This window comes from Miscanthus floridulus, chromosome 15, assembly GCF_019320115.1.
Source record: "Miscanthus floridulus cultivar M001 chromosome 15, ASM1932011v1, whole genome shotgun sequence".
Taxonomy (NCBI): Eukaryota; Viridiplantae; Streptophyta; class Magnoliopsida; order Poales; family Poaceae; genus Miscanthus; species Miscanthus floridulus.
The window spans coordinates 16,695,817-16,717,858 of NC_089594.1; the positions used below are offsets into that span (position 1 = coordinate 16,695,817).

The window sequence follows — 22,042 nt, forward strand, 5'->3', positions numbered from 1 at the left end:
ATGCGCACACGCGCTCGCACACATCTTTAATTCAACCGGTGTAGTGTGTTTTCACTTGCTAGAATTCAATAGTTAAACAAGGCGAAGATGGGGGAGAAGGGGTGCAAACTAAACATGGCAATGGGCCCGATCCCCGATTCCCTGCGGGGAATACCCCTATTAGGGGATAGGGACGGGGCCATTTGATCCCCCATGGGGAGTAGGCGATGATCAGGCACTCCTCGTAGTGGAACCAGGTCTGCTGCTTCGCGATGAAAGCCTCGACCTCCTGCCGGAACGCCTCTCCGTCGTCCATCCCCAGCTCCATTGGCGCCGCCGTTGCTGCTGCCGCAGACCGCCGTTGCCGCCGCCAGCCTTTCTCTGACTTGGCTCGCCGTAGCTTCGGTGAAGCCACCCTCATTGTTCTCGTATGGCCTGTTGTGCCGCCGCAAGTCTTCTCCAACATGGTCCGCCAGGGGGGCTGGGCGGGCACCGTCTTCACGTGCACTACCTCATCCTCGAACTCCTCTTTCGGTGGCGCCGCCTCCTCCCCGGAGGGCTCAGCCCCAATCCCCATCCCCAATCCTGAATTTTTTATTTTTCAGCCCTTTTTTTAAAAAAAAATTCACAAATAGACCCATGGTGGTTTGATTTTCGTTTATGGACCATGACCTCGGCGCCATGGCTTTTGGAGCCGAGGAAACACGTCTCGGCGCCATGGCCAATGGCGCCGAGGTCTTGGCGAGGTGTTGGATGTGGCGGTCACCTGGCGCCGACGTGGACAAGGCATCGGCGCCGTAGATCTTGGCGCCGAGCTGTTACCTTATAGATCTTGGCGTTTGAAATAAAACAAGTATAATTGTTCCTAAGAACATGCAACAACACTGTTGTGGTTCAGCTGGTTAGAACGCATGCGACTTAGCTTAAAGGCCTAGGTTCAGACCCTAGCGCTAAATCTTTTTTTTGCTACATTTTTATAAGCCACGGCAAACAGAAAGATCCGATCACTATACAGGGAGAAGACACAGATCTGACAGAGGATTTAAGCTGTTTAGGAATGGTTCACTTTTTTCATTCGACGCGACTTCGACTTCGATTCAGAGTTGCAGGAGAAAAGCTAACTGCACAAGGCAAAACACATGTACCAAGAACTAGAACAGACTAGGAGAATACTGACATTATTGTTTAACTCTATTAAACGACTAGCGAACGGATATGGTTCTGAAAACCCTGAGCAGGACTCTGTAGGTGTCTCAAACTGTTTAAAAGACGAAAAGCTGGCTGGTTCTGTCGAAAATCAAACCCTGACTGAGACTGGAAACACCAGTTCTTGTAAACTTTCCCTTAGCTACATTGTTCTTTTTCTTTTTTGGCGGTAGGTTGAGCCGTCTTGTTGTCCCAGATCATGGCATCACGCCATGGAACCCAGCGGATTGCAGGAGCACGGACTTGATCTCTTCTGGCAGAAGCCCAGGGCCTTCGTTGCATAGCTGCAGTGAGGAAAACAATAAGGGTCCATGTCAGTTTATTTTCATGTGGCAACAAATAACAAATAACAAATTTCAAGCCGTTAGAACATGACAGCTTGTTCATGATCTTCACCGTCCTTTTGGATAGCTATGTAAGTGTCAGATTCTGACAGTGAGAATGACAAGAAAAATATGTGCAATTGTATTGTACATTACCTCAGCCTTGAAGATGTCCAAGGAAAATCCATTGAAGCAACTGATAACAGCTTGCTGGACATGGAGACCCAGGCCTTCGATCGCCCTCATAGCAGAAAGCAGAAGACCAGGCCTGCGAACGCAGAGCATGTGGATGTTTCGCGTCGAATGAAAAAAGTGAACCATTCCTAAACAGCTTAAATCCTCTGTCAGATCTGTGTCTTCTCCCTGTATGGTGATCGGATCTTTCTGTTTGCCGTGGCTTATAAAAATACTTATAAAAAAGTAGCAAAAAAAGATTCAACACATGGGTTCGAACCCAGGCCTTTGAGCTAAGTCGCGCACGTCCTAACTAGTTGAACTGCAATGGTGTTGTTGCACAATACTCGGAATAATTATACTTGTTTCATTTCAAATGCCAAGATCTATAGGGTAACAGCTCGGCGCCAAGATCTACGGCGCCGAGCTCGACACCAAGATCTACGGCGCCAAGATCTATGGCGCCGAGGCCTTGTCCACGTCGGCGCCAGGTCACCGCCACGTCCGACGCCTCGCCAAGACCTCGGCGCCATTGGCCATGGCGCCGAGATGTGTTTCCTCGGCGCCAAAAGCCATGGCGCCGAGGTCAGGGTCAATAAACGAAAATCAAACCACCAGGGCTCTATTTGTGAATATTTTTCAAAAATAAAATTTGGTCCCCAATCCTCGCTTCCCTGCCCCGCAACAACTCAGTTACTATTTTATGGTACTTCAGAAGCTATTTTGCAAAAAAAAACTTATATGGCTCAAATATCTAATGGGAAACGGCGTGTGTGCGCGCACACAAAAGCCACACGCGCAAGCACACCCACGCGCGCGCATACGCACAAGCACATGACACGCGCCCCCCGCACACACTAGAGCCATACACCGACACTCGCACATGCACATGGGTGCACACACATCTTTAATTCAACCGGTGTGGTGTGTTTTCACTTGCTAGAATTCAATAGTTAATTAAACGATGGGGGAGAAGAGGTGCAAACTAAAGATGGCAATGGGGCCGATCCCCGATTATTCCACGTGGGGAATACCCCTATTAGGGGATGGGGCAATTTGATCCCCCATTTGGATCGGGCGATGATCAGGGACTCCTCGAGGTGGAACCAGGTCTGCTGCTTCGTGATGAATGCCTTAACCGCCTGCCGGAACGCCTCTCTGTCGTCCATCTCCAGCTCCACTAACGCTACTGCTGCCGCTGCCGCTAACCGCCATTGCCGTTCTCCGACTTGAGTCGCCGCAGCTCTGGCGACGCCGCCCTCGTCGTGCTCGTACAACCTGTTGTGCTGCCACAGGTCTTCTCCGACATGGTTCGTCGCGGGGGGCTAGACGTGCACCGTGTTCACGTGCACCGCCTCCTTTTCCTCGAACACGTCCTCTGGCTGCGCCGCCTCCTCCCCGGAGGGCTCCACTCTGGTCCCCATCCCCAATCCTCACTTCCCCGCCCCGTTACGATGTGTACGAGAGTCGAGAGATGAACCAGAGAGCATACCACCAGACGTCCATAGCTCCAGGCCCATCTAAAGGCTTGATCTCGATTGCGGGCACCCTTGCGTTGATGTATTCTTCCTTTGCAGGTCCAGTCGGTTAGGTTTGTGGCGGAGGTCCTCTCCCTAACGCCTTTCTTTCTATTCTGTTGTCATTTATGTTCCTAACCCCTTCCTCTGTGGTTCTGTAACCGACACTATGGGTTGTCCCGTAGCTGCATTGTGTAAGTCATTCTTTCGGCTCTTCTTCTTAATGAAATACGTGTGAAGTCGTGTTCCCTAAAAAAAACACTAGTATCCTAAGTATTGGCAGGCCCCAAGAGGATTCAAGACCAAGTGGGTCATGCACGAATTCTGCCTCGAGAGAAAATGTAGACACAACAACGCCAGCCTATGCTTCAATCCATGGTATGACACTCAGTCTACTTGAGGAACGTTACTTATATAGATATGATATGTATACTTGTGCTGAAAAATATTTTACAATTTAGTTTGTGTCAATAAACTTTAATGTGTGATTTTTTTTGTTTTATATATGTTCTGGATGAATGGTTGTGTGCAAGGTACAGAACAAGCAAGCCTTCGATTAGTAGTTGATCTACTAGAATGCTCGTCATCAGCTCCATCGAGGTCAGTGCAGTCAATGAGTTCCTTGATTATTCCAGCTACTTCAGCTCTGACGGATCAGGGCAATCAGCGAGTCACAGCGTAGTTGGGGTCAAAAAGGGAGGCGTGATTTGTTTGACACAACATGGCTCAGGTGGCGTCAATTGGCGATATGTCTCGGTGCTAGGCTTCTACTATACCTTCTTGAGTTTTGGATTTTTGGGCTATATCCACATGCTAGTACTACATAATATATACCTAGTGAGGGCCTTTCCTTTTGGAGCCTGGAGCAGCCACCCCTTTGCCCCACCCCCAGGACGACGGGTCCTACAAACAACCATAGCAGCTACACCTCCTCGTTGAATATGCTTCGTGAAGACCATCAAGCCCTAGGAAGAAGCTACAAGTTGCACCACTAGGCAATTGTGGCGAATGCCCTAGGAGGGGCCATTTCCTTACATTTGGCCGTAGCCTTCGTGTCATGATCATTGATGAAGAATTTTAAAGCATATATAATAATTCTCAAGCTATTCCGCCACAAAAGCTCTAGTTATTTCGTGACAGTTTTGTTGGTTGCTAACTCATTAATAAGTAGCTCGTATATTGAGAGATCATACAGTGTGTGAAACGGACATTGATTTTATACTGCAAATTAAAAAGGACTGTTATGTGTGATACACACACATGCATGCACACACACTTCTTTTTCACTTAACAAAAAATATAATGGAAGGATACACAACGTATTTCTTACTCCCTCCGTCCAAAAAAACTTATGTTCTAGGATTTTAGGACAGATTATGTTACTACTGTACCTACTACCATAGTCGAGGAGGAACACTCAGGGAGAGGCACAACAGCAGCACAAAGCACATGACTGACTGTAGATAACTAAACACTGACTAAGAATCAATATCACTCACTTGTCACCGGCACTGCTTACCACTCCAAATGCAGGACACCTTGTCTAAAATCTCCTTCACCAATGGAAAGCTTGCAATGAGATGATTGAATCCATCGGTTTCCATGATTGGGCCAAGCATGTTCGGCGAGGCCATGAGCCCAATGCAAGCTCGTCGCAGCTATGAGCAGTTGTGCTGCTCTGCTAATGCTAGCGTCATCACCACTGTTTCCACCTCAATGGCTTCGCTAAGCTTACTTTCACATAACAACCTTAGCCACTCCACTACGTACCTGTCCGCGGCAACCAGCAAGTGTGTGATCGCCAGATTTTGGCCATCACAGCAGCTATCAGGCAGACTATCTATGTAGATGATGTGAAGCAGAGCCTCGAAGATTGCTGGCTCCATGTCATTGATCCTGATGAGATTTTCAGCTTTCTCCTTCATTAGACCAAAGAGCTACGCTCTAAACACCGAAGAGCGGAAAGCCAGGACACATCTATGGGCACGGAACAACTGGCCGTCCACAGTGAATGTGATGTCCGCCCCTTCGCCATCTCTCAGCATCTCCCAAAGTCCTGGTGCAGGCTGGACAGCGGGACGACGACAGAGTTCATCTCGTTCAACATGGTGCGGGACTCGATCACGACCGTCAGCATGCTCCTAATCGTGAGGCAGTCCCTGTCGAGCTACGACAAGCCCTGCTCTTCCATAGCAAAAGCTCTAGTTATTTCATGGCAGTTTTGTTGGTTGCTAACTCAATAAGTAGCTCGTACATTGAGAGACCATACTGTTTGTGTTGTGAAATGGACATTGATTTTATATTTCAAAAGGGACTGTTACGTGTGATACACATACATGCATGCACACACGCACAGTGTGTGCACGCGCGCGCACACTTCTTTTTCACTTAACAAAAACAATAATGGAAGGATACACAACATATTTCTTACTCCCTCTGTCGGTGTTTCGTACAAGCACCGGCAAGTAAATTTATAGTAATGCGCGTTAGGCTCGGATGGTGCGCTAAAGGACACAGGATTTATACTGGTTCGGGCGGAACGTCCCTACGTCTAGTTTGTTGCTGCTTGTGTTATTAGCACCGTAACGATCTGTAGTAAGGGATACAAACTGCCGAGAGAGGGACTGATCCCAAGTCTCTGATCGAAGGATTGAAAGGTGGTCAAGAGCTTCGTAGCTGCTTGAATGTGTGTGAGTGCGTTCTATTGTTCGGTCCTCTTTTTTCCCGTCGTTTTGATGGAGGATGCGCCTCCCCTTTTATAGATGAAGGGGCTGGCTTTACAAGGGTGAGGGCTCCAGGATGCGTACTCTACTTAGCCTTGTGGCTCATGTCTACCTGGTCAGGTCCCCATTCTGATGAGTGCGAAGGAAGATAAGTGCTTACGATGTTGTCGATATCTCTGTAGGATGTCAGATTAGTCACAGCATGCTGCCACCAGGGTATGGGTTGTAGTACAGTGGTTTTGACTTAGGAGCCTCCCCCCAACCTTGCTCCACACGCCTTCTGGTTCCCATGTTTCTTGTTGGGAGAATTCAGGGTCAGGGTCCGGTGTAGCGCCGTGGCCAAGGCTCTCTGACTGGGAGGACCTGAGGGGTCGGGAAGAGGGCCCCCCGCTCCCTCGGGTCCACAGCGCGGTGACGGAGTATCCGTCGTTCGTGGAGATAGCAAATCCGTTCTTGGAGCGTAGCGGTTGTCGTATATCTTCGTTGGGTTCTGTGTCCCAGAGCTGAAGGCGGCGCCTACAACTCTACAGAGTGAGGTGCACGCACCTGTAATACCTTTTGGGCTCTGCGGCGCCCGGAAGGGTCTAAAGCATCAGTCCTGTCGTTCCCTGGCAGTTCTTTTCCTGTTAGGGCGCAGGGTATGGTCGTTGGAGCCATGGTTGACCCGAACGTCTTGTCTCGTCCTGTACCCATCGTTATGAGGGATAGATATCGATCAGGGCGAGGCTCGTTCTGGGCCGTCGGGTGGAGGCCAATCCCTATCTCTTGGGCGAGACTAACCCTATCCCTCCGGGGTCGGGCGAGGCGGAATCTATCCCTTAGCCTTCGGGCGGGACCGAGCCCGCCCTATAGGCGTCGGGCGAGACGGAGATTAGCCTTGAGCCTTTAGGGCGAGGCAGGGTTATCCCACAAAGGCGTCGGGTGAGGCTGATCCCACCCCTCCGGGATCGGGCGAGTCGGAACTCATCCCTCAGCCCTCGGGCGAGACCGAGCCCGTCCTCAAGGCGTCGGGCGAGACGGAGTTTATCCCTCGGCCCTCGGGCGAGACCGAGCCTGTCTCAAAGGTGTTGGGCGAGGCGAAACCGAACCCCTGTCACTCGAACAAGGGATGACATGGCGCCCTTATGCGTCCAGGAGTTTTTTTCCATTTGGTGGTTATCGGTTCCACCTCCTGGGGTACCCTGGTATTAGGTCCCCGACAGTAGCCCCCGAGACTCTAGGTGATTCGGGTAGAACCGCCTGGAGGGTGTTTTTTGATTTCGTTGAAGCTAATTTGCCGGAGGGTGCGCGCGAGCGCACCCGATGGGTGTAGCCCCCGAGCCCCCGGGTGACTCCAGTAGAGTCGCCCGGGGGTTTGTATCGGCCCCTTCGCGGGTAAGGCTGAAGGACTTAGTTTTACATCAACTGGGTGTCTCTGCCCTTGATGGCGGATCGTTCGCGGATTCCTTCTTAGTTGGGCCGGCCGGCGAGTTCCTGGGCCCTAGGTGGGCCAAAGAGAAAAGAATAGGCCTTTGTGGCTTGCGCTTCCCCGGTGGGTAGGGAGTCCGGATTTGTTCGGGGAAGACGAACCGTCCGCCGAGATTTTTGGGGTGAGAGGATAGGGACTGCGGGCGCGTGTCCCGCGATGTGACGCGGTGGCGCGCGTGGCAGGCCTGGAGATCGAGGCGGACGGTTGCCCTTCTCGTGTCCGTCGCCCCCTATAAAACCACGGGGTTCGCCCCCAGGGTTCCATATTTCGCTCCCCTTCCTTTGCATTCTGAGACGTCCGCCGCCAATCTTCCCAGCCCCTCACGCCCGCACCGCCACCGTCGACCGGCCTGCGTTCGTGTTCCAGCCGCCGTTAAGCTCGTGCCTGCCCTTCCTCCCCACTGCTTCAATGGAGTTATGGGGCAGATCAAGCATCTCTTCCCGGCGTCTGGAGGGCCTCGTCCGCCGTGGCCTTCTCCGCCCACAATCCGCCATCCAGGAGTGGTTGCTTCCTGGCGACGAGGGTGAGCTGGTGCCGCCTGAAGGGTATGTCGTCTCTTTTGCCCTCTTCCATGAGCGGGGATTTGGGGTACCCGCGCATAGATTCCTTCGGGGGCTATTAGATTACTATGAGGTAGAGCTGCAGCATCTAACTCCCAATGGGATACAGCATATGGCAGCGTTTGTTGCCCTGTGCGAGGGTTTCCTGGGGATCGATCCCCATTTTGATCTGTGGCGGTATTTCTTTAGCGTTAGTCTGTCGAGGAGGAAGATTGGGGGGAAAGAAGTAGACGCGCCGATGGGGTGTGCCAGCATTCACCTGCGCCATACCCGGTCGAAGGGTTACCCGTACATGCGTCTGGCTACATCCAACAAGGGATGGCATTCGCAGTGGTTTTATGTTAGGGATGATGTGAGTGCCACCCTACCGAAGTACACCGGATGTCTTATTGTGGATGCTCCGGCGTCGTGGGGCTGGGGCGTCCAGACCAAAGACAAGAAGCACATCTCCGACCTTCTCTCCGCCCTCCATGCCCTGAAGGGTCGGGGTGTAAAGGGGTCGGGGATTATCGGCGCCTACCACACGAGGAGGGTGGCGCCACTGATGGCGCGTGTGCTTCCCCTGCATCGGATGATGCTAGGGATATCGTTCGAGGGGACGGTGCTCATTGACGAGGCGCTCCCTTATTCGGAAGTGGCGCAGCGTGTCAAGGAGGCGATGGAGCTGACGAAGGATTCTGCCAGCATGGTCCTCGACATCGTGTATCCGGTGCCCGGGCATCCTCCAATGCGGCCAGAGCCTGGGTTCTTCGAATTCGTAAGCCCTCTTCCCCTGCACTCTTTTCTTTCTCCTGAATCTCCCCTTTTTAATACTGGCTTTTGTGATGTTGGGGCTAGCCGAGGGGGCTAGTCTTCAAGGATAGTCCGGCTCCACTGCCGAAGGACAGGGCTGTGGCGGCGGCGAATCGACTCGCGGCCGAGCGGGACAAGAAGGCAAAGGAGGAGATGAAGAAGGCGAAACGACTGAAGCAGGAGGCACGGGATCGGGGAGAGGACGTGAGCAGTGAGGATGACGATGATGATGATGATGATGACGATGACGACGAGGTAGCCATCGATGTGGATTGGGGCGTCTTGGAGGATGAGGAGACGCTGACAAGTGGCCACCCACCCGTGCAGGGGCCCTTCGCTTTTCACGCGGAGGGAAGTGAATCGATGAGGTCAGTGGAGGCCGGCGAGTCCGCCTCTTCGCACGGCGTGCCGGCCGAGGACCGGTGGATGGGGGAGGGCGAACCTGTCGCCGCCATCCCCGAGGCGACGATGGAGGGGAGCAGCTCCGGTGCTGCACCCCGTGAGACGATGGAGGGGGACGGCTCCGGTGCCGCGCCCGACGAGACGATGGAGAGGAGCGACTCCAGGGCCGCACCCGACGAGATGAACCCCCCTACCCCAGAGCAGGGGATAGGCATGAAACGGTCCCGCCCAGATGAGTCAGGGCAGGGGTCTGGGGATCCATCCCCAAAACGCTTCCGCCGGCCGAGGACGTCAACGTAAGCCGTTGATTCCTCTGTTTTCATCCTTTTTTCATTTTTATTTTGACTTAATGGTTATTACCTTTGTGCAGGTTCTTGCGGACGGGTCACCCCCTGGGGCTGGCGCCCAAGAAGAGTCTCGCCCTTCAAGTGGGACAGACGGCGTCGCCTGGAGCCACCCCTGTTTCGGGCAGGAGTGGTGCCGATGTCGGGGCCGCGTTGGCCGAACCGACGGCGTCCAAGGTGGCTCCCACACCCGCGGAGGTTACTGAGCGAGCGGTCTCTTCCGTGGCGGGCGTGGAACAGCCGGCCGTGGACCGCATACCGCCGGTGACGGTGGTCGTGACTGCGCCAAGCCAGGATCAGCCGGACGCGGTCGTGGTGGCACCCGAGGGCGTGGTGCAATCCGCGTCGCCAGGCGCCCATGTGGATCCTCCCGTGGCGCTCGAAGCGGCCCAAACGGAGGAGGGTCCAGCCGGAGGGTCCTCGAGTGTGGCGGTGGTGCCGCACAGGGTCAGGAAGGAGCCGCCACCGGCCCCTTTGTCGAGAGGAAACCGCTCCCCTGCGCGGGAAGAGCCGCCGCTCCAGTGGATGGATGCTCAGGACCCGACGTCGGCTCTTTTCTCGCTCGATGATCATTCCGAGAGCATGGAGCGGGAGGGTCTTGACATCGGGATCTCGACCATGCTGAACGCCCTGGACCAGGCCAGAGGAGCCCTCCGTGAGATCGTTATCCCTACCGCTCGGGTATTTTCTGGACTTTCTTCTTTCTTCATGTGTTTTTGTGTTCTCGTATTCCTGATATCAGTCTTCTTCCTCCTCAGATTCTTGTTGCTCGTAGCCGGGATAAATCCCAATTCCTCCGCGAACAGAAGGCGGAGAGGGATCGCCTTTCCGAGGAGGCCCGGCTGCGAGCAGACTTGGCCGCCCAGCTTGCTACTGTCCGAGAGCGGGAGGCCCAGGCGCGTCAGGATGCGGAGGAGGCGCACGGAATGTTTGAGGACCTGTCGGCGAGGTCTAGGCTGGATGGAGAGGAGATTGCCAGACTCAAAAAAGAGCGAGACGAGCTGCTGCAGAGGAATGCCGTGGCCAATGAGAAGGCCGGCGAAGTCCTGAAGGAGCTGGAGATGGAGCGGGACCTCCGGCGGAAGGCCGAGAGTAGGGCCACAGCCCTCCAGCAGAAGGTGGACGAGGACGTCGAGGTGGTCCGCTCTCTCCGGGTGGAGCTTGATGACGCGGTGAAAGGAAAGTCGAGTGTTGAGAACGCCGCCACCAAGATGGAGAAAGAGGCTGCCTATACGCGCAGAGCCCTTCAGGCTGAGAGCGATGAGCACGATCTTCTACAAGCTATGGTCGGGGTGGTCCTTAACGCCCTGAATGTGATGGAGCCGGTGGAGACCAGCCCGCTCACGGCTCGTGTCGGAGGTATCACGGCTCGGGTGGGCCAGCTTGAGGAGAGTGCCTTTCACGCCGGGATTACCCAGGCCTTCACCGTCGCCCACGCCCACTATGAGAAGGAAATAAACCTGAAAGTGATGAGCGAAGGCTTTCCGTCCACCTACGAGGATGAAGAGCTGGAGGAAATGGAGCAGATGGTCGCTCCCCTTGCGAAGAACCTGGCAGACAGTCTGAAAGAAATGGTTCTCCCTTCGCGGGAGTAATTAATCGAACAATTTTGAGAACAGCTTATATGTAATATGTGAACAAGTGTCGGTACTTTTCGAGTCTGGACGCCTTTCGTGCTTTTGCGTCTTAATTTCGTTTTGTTTGATTTTTGCGATTTCATTTTTTACGGTCTTACCAATATGTTCCCCTGAATTATGCCGCTGATTATAATGCGAGGAGATTGTTCCGAAAGAAGGAAAGGAGGTGGCCGTACCTTAACAGCCCCCGAGTAAGGTCCGACCCCCGCACCTGCTGGGGTCGGGTGTTACTGGAGACCGGAATCGTGGTTCTGGTGATAATGGATGCCATCGCAATAATCCCCGCCCTGTCTTCCAACAGAAATCCCAACTGGGAACTCTATGGGCTCGGCAAGGTGGGGCCTTTGTCCCTGCATTGTTTGGCCTGAGCCCCCGAGCCTTGTCAGGGTCTGATAGGGGTCGGCCGTTATTTGCGTGTTACCCCGTCCTCGGTTTTCGCAATCGGAGGGGCTGAGTGAACGACACTTGCCTCGACGGCTTGAGTACCGCGCTCAACGAGCTCGCTAACGGGTACGTTCGTGCGGAATCCGGGTCCATCATTTGCTGATGGGGTCGGCAGAGCCCTCTGGTGGCACTCCACAACTTCTTAACCCGCCTCCCGGCAGATGCCTGAGTCGTTCGATAAGCTCAGGGGGCCCGATGGCCTCTCCTCGATGGAGATTCTGTGGGTTTGGCTCGAGGTTAGAATCGAACGAGAGAAGGTCGAGACGTCCCGGTTCGCTTCTGAGCGGGGTCGGGCAGGGCCGCTGGGGCTCGTCTCGGTTATCTCTCCCTGGCTCTGTTCGGCGTGAGGCGGCCTCGAGCCCTTCGCGGGCCGACCTTCGAACCTCAGCCTGTGGTTGCCTATATCGGATAAGGCGACAGTCGTTTCGTGGTGCGACACGAATCATTGGGATGCAATTTTTTGCATATGAAATGTTTTGAATGCAAGATTTAATTGAAAATAAAGGTGGTGACGTTACCTTGGTGGTATGAGTGGCGGAAAAGCTCCTACCAGATGGGTTCGGGTCCTGACGTTTGTGACGAGGTTGGAAAAACCTGCGTAAGAATTGCCATTCTTTGTTTTGTGTCTCGGTGACGATCCGAGCTGTTCGATTAACTTGGGCAACCTGACAGCTGTAGGCGGACCCCTTCGATCCCTTCTTTGAGAAAGGCGGACGTCGAAACTAGAGACGCGAGAGGCGTTTGAGCATGATTTTTCTGGTGAATAGAAACATTGTAGCTATCGGGGCGTAGGGTTTGCTAGTTCGTCCAGTTTTACTCAAAGCTTTGTGCCTGTATGTCGCGCCCTTAGTTTCAAGCGTACGGAGGGGTCGGGTGAAGAGGATGTCTGGATTGGTAGTCATCCTCGACAGCCCCCGAGTGATGTTCGCGTCCCTGCTATTCGACGGGGTCGGAATCTTGCGAACAAATTCTAACGCATAAAATGTGAAAGATGAGAGGCTTATCTTTCTTTGGTCGTTCGTTCGTCGTGTCTTCTGGGCCGAACGGTCGACCCAGGAGAACTGAAGGGTCCCGTCATCGGGTCGTCCGTGGTCCTGCATGGGAAGGCGAAAAATTTGTCTGCCTATGCGGGTGCCTTAATCGCCGCGTCCGGAGCGGGTCAGTGGCGGGCCATACCCAGGCAGTGTTCAGTTTGACCAAAGAGGGACGCTTCGTAGACCGGGGTTCGTCCCGTCACCTTCTGGTGCGTCCCCTCAGATATCAATCAGCATTGATTGCGTATTTAAAAAGGGGAAGGGAGAGGGTTTTTCGTCCGACCTTTCGCCTTTCCTTAGTTACTGCGCCTCCTCTTTAAATAGGGAGGGGGAGAGGAGTTCTCAGCCCACCTCCCCTTCTGCCTCCGAGCCGCTATCTCTCCTTCTTCTTCCTTTCCGCCAAACGCGTCCGTGCGTCGCAGTGGTTCCTGAGTGAGGCAGAGTAATGCCAGAGAGAGATAGAGAACTTACAAACTTGCTCGTGATTCTGGTGCGTGATGTCGAGCCGGAGGTTATCCAACGTAGATGAGATGGTGCGCGCGGCCCTTGCTGAGGAGTCGCTGCTGCCGAAGGAAAGGAGGCATTGGTGGGCGTCGTACGTCGTTGACTGCGCCGTCGTTCGCTGCGCCCCTCCCTTGGCGGGAGGCGTTTCCTGCCCATATGCCATTATCAGGGTTATGGCTGGGGATGATGGCGTAGTCTCCAGACGTCATGGCGGTGGCGTCGCTGCCGGGGTCGCGGCTGACGACGATGGCGTAGTCCCCGGACGTTCCGGCGGAGGCGTCGTTGCCGGGGTCGCGGCTGACGACGATGGCGTAGTCCCCGGACGTTCCGGCGGAGTCGTCGTAGATGGTGGCGCCTTCGAGGATCCAGCGAAGATGTCGCCGATGGAGAGCGTGGCACGGCGACCGTAGTAGACGAGCTGGCCCGTGTACACGCCCCGGATGTCGCCGATGGAGAGCGTGGCACGGTGACCGCAGTAGACGAACTGGCCCGTGTACACGCCCCGGACGTCGCCGATGGAGAGCGTGGCGCGGCGACCGCAGTAACACTTGTGGTAGAGCTGAGCCGAGACTGTAATGAAATAACGTTGTGGGGAAGCCCCCGGGTAAACAGTCCTCGGAGTATATTGTTCCTTTTTTGTAATGACATCGCTTTGTAAGTGGTGAATTTGTGCAAAAAATGAACAAAATTGCATCCTTTGCTTATGGCAAGTCATTTTAACGCTTTCCAACTCTTCTCATGGTCTAAGTCATAGGAAACTAGGAACGTGGGCGAACTAATTCTGATTGAACTGGTGAGCAAAGAGGTTGCAGCCGCTGGGGCGTGGGTGCCTTGCAGTCCTACCAGTTGTATTCAGAATTGGTTCCCAAGATCTTAGCCCTCGAAACTCGTTTACGAGGCGAATGGAAAACTTAGAAAATGTTTGCAAGTATAACAGAGGGATTTTTTACAAGCGTAATACTTGTATTACACATGACATATGTTACGATCACATGCCAGCCCCCGAGTGAGGTCTGACCCCTCGTGATTTGCAGGGGTCGGTAGTCACTAAGGATCGGGGTTCTGTTAAGACAAAAACTGATAAGGAAAAGTGTAAGCTTATTTTAAGGATAGAAACGACGTAGCTGCTCAATGTTCCAGGTGTTGGTGAAGACCTCGCCTTTGATGGTTTTCAACCGGTAGGCGCCTGGGCGAAGTATTTCCGCGACGATGTAGGGCCCTTCCCAGGGCGGGGAGAGTTTGTGGCGATCCTTGTTGCTCTGCACAAGGCGGAGGACGAGGTCTCCGACGTTGAAGGCTCGACCCCGCACCCGTCGGCTGTGGTACCGCCGTAACGCTTGCTGGTACTTGGCTGAACGGAGGAGGGCGATGTCGCGGGCCTCATCCAGCTGGTCCATGGCGTCTTGGTGAGATGCCTCGGCTCCCTGTTCGTCATATGCTCTGATTCTTGGCGCTCCATAGTCGAGGTCCGTCGGGAGAACGGCCTCGGAGCCGTAGATCATGAAAAAGGGTGTGTAGCCGGTGGCCCGGCTAGGAGTCGTCCTTAGGCTCCAGAGCACAGCCGGGAGCTCAGCGAGCCAACGCGCGCCGAACTTGTTCAACCGGTTGAAAATTCTGGGTTTGAGGCCTTGAAGGAGCATGCCGTTTGCGCGCTCGACCTGTCCGTTCGTCCGGGGGTGCGCGACGGCTGCCCAATCGATTCGGATGTGTTGTTCATCACAGAAACGAACGAATTTCCTACCGGTGAACTGCGTGCCGTTGTCTGTGATGATGGAGTTCGGTACTCCAAAGCGATGGATGATGTCGAGAAAGAACAAAACAGCTTGCTCGGATTTGATTGTGGATATTGGCCGAGCTTCAATCCATTTTGTGAACTTGTCTATGGCGACAAGCAGGTGGGTAAAGCCTCCGGGCGCTTTTTTAAGTGGCCCAACCAGGTCAAGCCCCCAGACCGCGAAGGGCCACGTGATGGGGATCATCTGGAGAGCCTGGGCCGGGAGGTGCGTTTGCCGAGCGTAGTATTGGCACCCTTCGCAGGTGCGTACAATTTGCTCGGCATCGGCTACTGCGGTGGGCCAATAGAAACCCTGTCGGAATGCCTTCCCAACCAAGGTTCTTGGTGCGGCATGGTGTCCGCATGCCCCTCCGTGGATGTCGCTCAATAGGAGTTTTCCCTGTTCGTCAGGGATACAAAGTTGCAGAATTCCGATGTGACTTCGTTTGTAGAGTTCGCCCTCTACAAGAACGAAGGATTTGGCGCGTCGCGCGAGCCGTCGGGCTTCTGTCTTGTCGGTTGGTAGTACGTCGTGGAGGAGATAGTCGATGTAAAGTGTTCTCCAGTCATTGGGAGGATCGGACTCCATTGCTGGGTCTTCTTCAAGCTCCATGACCTCGGGGTCGGGAGGAACAGTTGGCGGATCGGCCTTGGGGGTTGGACTAGAAGGGCCATCGTCGGCTTGTTCTGACCCCGCGTAGCGTACCGAGGGTTTGTGTTGGTCACTGGCGAAGACGCCTGTTGGAACTGGCTCTCGGCTGGATGCTGCTTTTGCGAGTGTATCGGCCGCTTCGTTGAGGCGCCTGGGGATATGATTGAGTTCGAGGCCGTCGAATTTGTCCTCTAGGCGTCGGACCTCTTGACAGTATGCCTCCATCTTGGTATCGTGGCAGCCCGACTCTTTCATGACCTAGTTGACGACCAGCTGAGAGTCGCCCCTGACGTCAAGGCGTCGGATGCCCAGCTCGATGGCGATTCGTAGGCCGTTGATGAGCGCTTCGTATTCTGCAGTATTGTTTGATGAGGGAAAATGAAGCCGAACCATGTACCTCATGTGGACCCCGAGGGGGGATACAAAGACTAGTCCTGCTCCGGCGCCCTTCTTCATCAGCGATCCGTCGAAGTACATTATCCAGTACTCTTGATCGACGGCTGCTGGTGGCATCTGGACCTCGGTCCACTCCGCGATGAAGTCAGCCAGTGCCTGAGATTTGATCGCCGTTCGGGGGACATAAGAAATGCCCTGATCCATCAGCTCGAGTGCCCACTTTGCGGTTCTTCCCGTAGCAGTCATGGCTACGAACGACCTCGCCGAGGGGGAACGACGTCACTACTATCACGGGGTGTGACTCGAAGTAGTGGCGTAGCTTCCTTTTGGTGATGAGGACGGTGTAGAGGAGTTTCTGGATCTGGGAGTAGCGGGTTTTGGAGTCGGATAACACCTCGCTGATGAAATATACAGGGCGCTGCACCTTGAAGGCGTGCCCCTCTTCTTCTCACTCTACTATTAAGGCAGAGCTAACCACTTGGGTGGTGGCCGATATATATAGTAGGAGAGATTCTCCATCGCATGGAGGAACTAGGACCGGCGGCTTAGTTAAAAATCGTTTAACCATGTCAAGTGCTTCCTGAGCCTCGGCTGTCCACTCGAAGCGGTCAGTTTTCTTTAGGAGTCGATAAAGGGGGAGTCCTCGTTCGCCGAGGCGTGAAATGAATCGACTGAGAGCGGCAAGGCACCCGGTGATCCGCTGAACCCCCTTTATGTTTTGGATCGGGCCCATCCTCGTGATGGCTGATATCTTCTCTGGGTTGGCTTCGATGCCACGTTCGGAGACGATAAAGCCGAGCAGCATGCCCCTCGGGACCCCGAAAACACATTTTTCGGGATTGAGCTTGATGCCGTTCGCCCGGAGTTTCGCAAAGGTACGTTCAAGGTCGGCGACAAGGTGGTCAGCCCACTTGGATTTGACTACGATGTCGTCGACATAGGCCTCAACGGTTCGCCCGATGAGATCTCCGAAGCAACTAAGCATACAGCGCTGGTACGTTGCCCCAGCGTTCTTCAAACCAAACGGCATTGAAACGTAGCAAAATGATCCGAAGGGCGTGATAAAAGATGTCGCGAGCTGGTCGGACTCTTTCATCGCGATCTGATGGTAGCCTGAGTATGCGTCCAGGAAACAGAGGGTTTCGCACCCCGAGGTGGAATCGACTATTTGGTCTAATTCGTGGCAAAGGAAATGGATCCTTTGGACACGCTTTGTTGAGGCCAGTATAATCAACACACATTCTCCATTTCCCGCTCTTTTTCCGAACAAGAACAGGATTTGCTAACCACTCTGGGTGGTACACTTCCTTAATGAATCCTGCGGCCAGTAGTTTGGCTATCTCCTCGCCGATGGCCCTGCGTTTCTCCTCGTCGAAGCGGCGCAGGCGTTGTTTCACCGGCTTGGAGCCAGGAAGGATTTGGAGAGTATGCTCGACGACCTCCCTCGGGATGCCCGGCATATCCGAGGGTTTCCACGCAAAGATGTCCTTGTTGGCGCGGAGGAAGTCGACGAGCGCGCTTTCCTATGCGGAGGAGAGTGCGGTCCCGATTCGGACTTTTTTGCCCTCGGAGGTACTGGGATCCAAGAGGATGTCCCTAGAACCCTCTGCCGATTCAAACGATCCGGACGACTTCTTTGCGTCGGGTATCCCCTCACTGACCTCCTCCCTGAGGGTGACGAGCTCTTCGGATGCGATGACCGTGGATGCGTGTCCGCAGCATTCGACCTCGCACTCGTAAGCGCGCTGGAAGGAGGTGCCGATGGTGATGATCCCACGGGGGCCCGGCATCTTCAGCTTCAGATATGTGTAATTGGGTACGGCCATGAACTTCGCATAACATGGTCGCCCCAGAATGGCGTGGAAAGTCCCTGGGAACCCCACTACATCGAAGGTGAGGGTCTCGGTCCGGTAATTGGATCGATCCCCAAAAGTGACGGGCAGGTCAATCTGCCCCAGTGGCACGGCTTGCCTTCCTGGTACGACGCCAAGGAAAGGTGCTCGGATGGGGCGGAGGCGCGTTCGGTCGACGCCCATCTCGTCGAGCGTCTTGGCGTACATGATGTTGAGGCCACTGCCCCCATCCATCAGTACCTTGGTGAGCCGCTTTGGACCGACGATCGGGTCGATGACAAGCGGATACCTTCCCGGGTGTGGGATGGCATCTGGATGGTCGGTCCGGTCGAAGGTTATGGCGGATTCCGACCACCGGAGATAGGCTGGCATAGCCGGTCCAGCGGTATAGACCTCTCGACGTGCGACCTTCTGGCGGTGCCTGGAGTCGTAGGCCGTTGATCCTCCGAAGATCATGAGGGCACCGGTTGGAGTTGGGAAGGTGTCGTCCTTCTCCTCCGTGTCGTTAGTGGTGGGAACAGGCTCCTTCCCCTGCTCCTCCTTGTTAAGGCCCCCAGCCAAGTATTTGCGCATAAGGCCGCATTCCTTGTATAGGTGCTTGGCCGGGAAGGCGTGGTTTGGGCATGGCCCCTCGAGCATTTTCTCGAAGTGGTTCGGAGTGCCCTTCGCGGGCTTCCGGCCACCTTTGCGGTCGGCAGCGGCCGCGAGTGAGTTGTCGCGCCGTTGCTTCTTATTTTTCCCTTTGGCGGGACGGTTGGAGGCGCCTTCGCTGGCATCCTCGTCCCGCCTTGTCTTTCCGTCGGAGCGATCAAAGATGGCTCCGACCGCCTCCTCTCCAGAGGCGTGACTGGTGGCGATGTCCAGGAGTTCCTTGGTAGTTCGCGGGCCCCTGCGTCCCAGCTTGTGGACCAGGGATTCGCAGGTCGTCCCGGACAGAAAGGCTCCTATTACGTCAGCGTCGGCGACGTTCGGGAGCTCATTGCACTGTCGGGAAAAGCGCCGGATGTACCTGCGGAGGGTTTCATCGGCCTTCTGACGGCAGTTCTTGAGGTCCCATGGGTTTCCAGGGTGTTTGTACGTGCCCTGAAATTACCCACGAAGATCTCAGTCAGATCCGCCCAGCTCTGAATAGCATTGGACGGTAGGTGCTCCAAGCCATGCTCGTGCCGAGTCGGCCAAGAACAGCGGGAGATTGCGAATAATGAAGTCATCATCACTCGCACCACCGGCCTGACATGCAAGCCGATAGTCTTCGAGCCAAAGCCCGGGATTTGTTTCACCGGAATATTTAGGAATGTTTGTAGGTGGTCGATACCTTAGAGGGAACGCAGCGTTGAGGATGTGCCGGCCAAAGGCCTGAGGGCCTGGCAGGATGGGGCTCGGGCTTCGGTCCTCGTTGCTGTCGTAGCGACCGCCACGTCGGGGATGATAGCCGCGACGCGCTGCTTCTCCCTCGTCGCCGTGGGCACGTCTCCGGGCATTGATGATGCTGCGTACGTCGCGGCCACGACCGAGGCGTTGATGTACGGGGACGACGGAGGGCTGCCCGCTGGCTGGTGGTGTTTGGTGTACGGATGCGTCCTTGGTGGGACGCACTGAGGGTGCGCGCTGGCTGGTGTCGGGTTCGCGTCGTCGAGACAACGAACTTTCCGCCTGCTGCGCGGCTGCACGTTCGAGCAACGTGCGAATCTCCCGATAAGTGCGTCGATCCTCGGACGTCGCGGCCTCCGGGAGGCCATGCAGCAAGGCGGTTGCTGCGGCGATGTTCTGGCTGGCTCGAACAAAGTGAGGAAAGGCCCCATCGTCGGTGAGGATCCTTTGATGTACGGTGCGGGCTGTGGCACGCGCGCGCCCCCCGTCTTTGCGGCGTTCAATCTCGCGATTGATGTCCGCGTATTCCCGTGCGAGCCCTTGCCTGGCCTCATCGATCTCTTGCTGACGAGCCCTTAGCTGCTCCATCCTCAGGCGAGATGGGGCTGTCCCTTCTTCCTCGGATCTGCTGTCAGGATTGTTTGTAGGGGTGGCCTCTTCCTTGGAGACGCTTTCGACGTGACCCTCGGGAGTCTGCGTCACGTAGCATTCCCGGGAAGGGTGGTGGCTCCCCCTGCTGGAATCCGAGCTGGAGAGCGATACAGGCTCCTCGTTGAGGAGCTCGTAGAGGGTCTCCGTATCCCGCTCAATCGCCCCCACGAACTCGATGTCCGTGGGTGGTTGAACCACACGTAGCGCCAGAAGACGGCCAGCGGTTGCCGCAATGTTGCGGAGACCGAACGGAAACGCTGTCGGGGCGCTCCATACGGACCCTTCCGGACACATGGTGGCATTGTGAGAGGCCTCTTTGGGTGACGGGACTCCCCGGGAGTTGCCCGGTGGACCCTCAAGCCTGAGACGGCTGAGGTTGATGGAAGGGGGAGATGGGGCGGCTGAGTGAGTCAGTGCCAGCTCTCCTTCTAGTGTGATGATGAAATCCAGGTCGCCGAAACGCACGTGTGCGCCCGGGGCCCAGGTGATTGCGTGGGTGGTCATCCGAGACCTGATTTGGAACGCGCAAAGCCCCTACCTGGCGCGCCAACTGTCGGTGTTTCGTACAAGCACCGGCAAGTAAATTTATAGTAATGCGCGTTAGGCTCGGATGGTGCGCTAAAGGACACAGGATTTATACTGGTTCGGGCGGAACGTCCCTACGTCCAGTTTGTTGCTGCTTGTGTTATTAGCACCGTAACGATCTGTAGTAAGGGATACAAACTGCCGAGAGAGGGACTGATCCCAAGTCTCTGATCGAAGGATTGAAAGGTGGTCAAGAGCTTCGTAGCTGCTTGAATGTGTGTGAGTGCGTTCTATTGTTCGGTCCTCTTTTTTCCCGTCCGTTTTGATGGAGGATGCGCCTCCCCTTTTATAGATGAAGGGGCTGGCTTTACAAGGGTGAGGGCTCCAGGATGCGTACTCTACTTAGCCTTGTGGCTCATGTCTACCTGGTCAGGTCCCCATTCTGATGAGTGCGAAGGAAGATAAGTGCTTACGATGTTGTCGATATCTCTGTAGGATGTCAGATTAGTCACAGCATGCTGCCACCAGGGTATGGGTTGTAGTACAGTGGTTTTGACTTAGGAGCCTCCCCCCAACCTTGCTCCACACGCCTTCTGGTTCCCATGTTTCTTGTTGGGAGAATTCAGGGTCGGGGTCCGGTGTAGCGCCGTGGCCAAGGCTCTCTGACTGGGAGGACCTGAGGGGTCGGGAAGAGGGCCCCCCGCTCCCTCGGGTCCACAGCGCGGTGACGGAGTATCCGTCATTCGTGGAGATAGCAAATCCGTTCTTGGAGCGTAGCGGTTGTCGTATATCTTCGTTGGGTTCCGTGTCCTAGAGCTGAAGGCGGCGCCTACAACTCTACAGAGTGAGGTGCACGCACCTGTAATACCTTTTGGGCTCTGCGGTGCCCGGAAGGGTCTAAAGCATCAGTCATGTCATTCCCTGGCAGTTCTTTTCCTGTCAGGGCGCAGGGTATGGTCGTTGGAGCCATGGTTGACCCGAACGTCTTGTCTTGTCCTGTACCCATCGTTATGAGGGATAGATATCGATCAGGGCGAGGCTCGTTCTGGGCCATCGGGTGGAGGCCAATCCCTATCTCTTGGGCGAGACTAACCCTATCCCTCCGGGGTCGGGCGAGGCGGAATCTATCCCTTAGCCTTCGAGCGGGACCGAGCCCGCCCTATAGGCGTTGGGCGAGACGGAGATTAGCCTTGAGCCTTTGGGGCGAGGCAGGGTTATCCCACAAAGGCGTCGGGTGAGGCTGATCCCACCCCTCCGGGATCGGGCGAGTCGGAACTCATCCCTCAGCCCTCGGGCGAGACCGAGCCCGTCCTCAAGGCGTCGGGCGAGACGGAGTTTATCCCTCGGCCCTCGGGCGAGACCGAGCCTGTCTCAAAGGTGTTGGGCGAGGCGGAACCGAACCCCTGTCACTCGAACAAGGGATGACATGGCGCCCTTATGCGTCCAGGAGTTTTTTCCATTTGGTGGTTATCGGTTCCACCTTCTGGGGTACCCTGGTATTAGGTCCCCGACACCCTCCGTCCAAAAAAACTTATGTTTTAGGATTTTAAGATAGATTATGTTACTATAGCACCTACTACGATAGCCATATCTCTTCTAGAATGTGATACTAAAAAATCCACATGATAGACAATGTTCAATGTCTACCAATCCTTATAAATAGGTCTCAATGTCCTCTTCGAATACCATCCACCATGGCTCGCAATAGTTACC

At 55.0% G+C, this 22,042-nt stretch overlaps 1 long non-coding RNA gene and 1 pseudogene across 1 annotated transcript; both read right to left on the reverse strand.

Annotated features, from left to right (window-relative positions):
* Window positions 1-1,029: 1,029 nt before the first annotated feature.
* On the reverse strand, window positions 1,030-1,721 carry LOC136506724 (uncharacterized). Its single transcript, XR_010771705.1, has 2 exons — window positions 1,665-1,721; window positions 1,030-1,469 (listed from the first exon to the last, which is right to left on the reverse strand). It is a non-coding gene; the product is annotated as an uncharacterized lncRNA (long non-coding RNA).
* A 2,980-nt stretch (window positions 1,722-4,701) lies between these two features.
* Window positions 4,702-22,025, reverse strand: LOC136507093 (BTB/POZ and MATH domain-containing protein 2-like; annotated as a pseudogene).
* Window positions 22,026-22,042: the final 17 nt, after the last annotated feature.